General features: G+C 45.5%; 1 long non-coding RNA gene across 1 annotated transcript; it reads left to right on the top strand.

Annotated features, from left to right (window-relative positions):
• On the top strand, nucleotides 1-1380 carry LOC123177455 (uncharacterized). The gene is made up of 4 exons (XR_006488948.1): nucleotides 1-83; nucleotides 163-417; nucleotides 700-777; nucleotides 977-1380. It is a non-coding gene; the product is annotated as an uncharacterized lncRNA (long non-coding RNA).
• Nucleotides 1381-2017: the final 637 nt, after the last annotated feature.

Raw genomic sequence — 2017 nt, 5'->3', positions numbered from 1 at the left:
ACCAATGTACACTAGAGAAAGATGGAAGTGCTGGGGAGACATGCCATATAAGGTTTCATGCTGGCCCTCCATACGAGGATATTGTAAGCCTTTTGCCTCACCTTTTCAGTTTTGCTATCATAGTTTCCATGGAAGATCCTCTTAGGGTGTGTTTGGTTGCAGTCACGGGCCGGAATGTCATGGGTCGGACCCGTTACTAGGCCTCATTCCAGCGTTTGGTAGGCCAACCGGAACAGAACCCACTCGTCCCCGATTAGCGAATATTCGTCAAAGATGCGGAATGCGCTGAGACCTCCAAATCGATGGAATCACATGGAACGAGCCCTCTCCTCTCCCGCAACCCTATCGCTCGTCTCCACAGCGCCGCTCGACCTCCTCCTTCCTCCGTGCGCCGCCAGCCCTCTCCCTCCCACTCAGGTGCGTCGCCGGACCTTTCCCTCCCTCTCTGCCGTGCCGCCGGCCCTCTCCCTCCCTCTCTACTGCGCCGCCGGCCCTCTCCCTCCCTCTCTGCTGCGTGGTCGGACCTCTCCCTCGCTCCAGAATCCTGCACAGCCGGCCCTCTCCCTTGCTCCAGATCTTGCGCCGCCGGACCTCTCCCTCTATCCATCTCCTGCACCACGGACCTCTCCCTCGATCCAGCCTTCTCTTCCTTCGATCTATGTAGACGGCTTATTCATGTCATCCTCTCTCGATCTGCAGGGTACAAGGGGAAGAAGGCAGTAGGAGAGAACAAGGAGAAGAAGGCGACAGAGCGAAGCAAACCGTCCTCACCTCAAGGTACGAATCCCTCTTGGTCTCCCCTTGTATATGCTGCTGTCCAGCACATTTTTTTTGCTCAAATTGTTGTTGTCCAGTACATTATTTTGCCCAAACTGGTGCTGTCCATTACATATTTTTGTTCAAATTGCTTCTGTCCACTACATCTTTGCAATATATGGCGATTTGTAATATTTTTTATAGCATGCATCAATTGTAGATGGTCAAGAAGATGAACAAAAGAAAAAGGATGGTTTATTATACCAGAAGTGACATGGACCACCCAACCAATTCGAACAACAAGGCAACAAGCAAGTGACCATAGGGCCACGGTAGACCGTAGGCTGCAAATTGCCGCCCAAATGTGGGAAGATAGGCAAATCATGTATGCAAATTTATGAGTGTGTGACACTCCATGTATCATGTATCATTTATTGTGTTCAAACCATGTATTTGTAGTGTTGAAACCACTCCCTTGGATTTATTTGATGGCTGGACAGATTGTATTTTGTTCAGATTTCATTAATTTGTTTGGATGGTTTTGATGGCTGGACAGATTGCATCATCTATGATATTGAAACCATCAAGTGTAAAGTTTTAATCCATTTTATTGGTTTGTTTTGATGGCTGGACAAATTGCATCATCTATGATATTGAAACCATGAATTTGTTAAACTATAATCCATTTTTTGTATGGACTCCTGCCATGACCAACACGATGCTAGGGTTTTTGGCTGACCTTGTTGCTAAAGGAAAGAGGACTTCTAGTGGGTTCAGGGAGGTACATCACAGACAATGTGCTGCTGTTTTGAATGATCAGTTCAAACTAGCTGTCACTGGAGAACAAGTTCGAAACCATCTCAAGAAGTGGAGGAAGATTTGGGGAAGGGTTGTCATCACAGACAATGTATGGATGTAGTGCCATTTGGTTGCTTTTGGATATTTGGTATGTGAACAACATGTATGGCTGTAGTGCACTTTGCTTTGGATATTTGTATGCGAACAAGACATGTTTATTGGCTGATTGCTTTTGGATGTGGCAAATGAACTTCCTACCTGCTTCCTACTTAATGATATTGTTGCTGAAAATTGTGTTATATGTCAATATATATATTGTTATGTTGTTTTCCTTCAAAATACAAACGAAATGCTGCTGGAATTTTGAATTTTTGTTATTCCATTTTTCATTCCATGCTTCCCAACCAAACACTGAAACGGAACCATCCCGTTCCACTTTTTTGCTCGTACCAAACACAGGAAC

The sequence above is a fragment of the Triticum aestivum genome, unplaced genomic scaffold (assembly GCF_018294505.1).
Source record: "Triticum aestivum cultivar Chinese Spring unplaced genomic scaffold, IWGSC CS RefSeq v2.1 scaffold80458, whole genome shotgun sequence".
In the NCBI taxonomy this organism is placed as follows: domain Eukaryota; kingdom Viridiplantae; phylum Streptophyta; class Magnoliopsida; order Poales; family Poaceae; genus Triticum; species Triticum aestivum.
The sequence above is the reverse complement of the archived record's forward strand: the minus strand, read 5'-3'. Positions and strand labels throughout refer to the sequence as shown.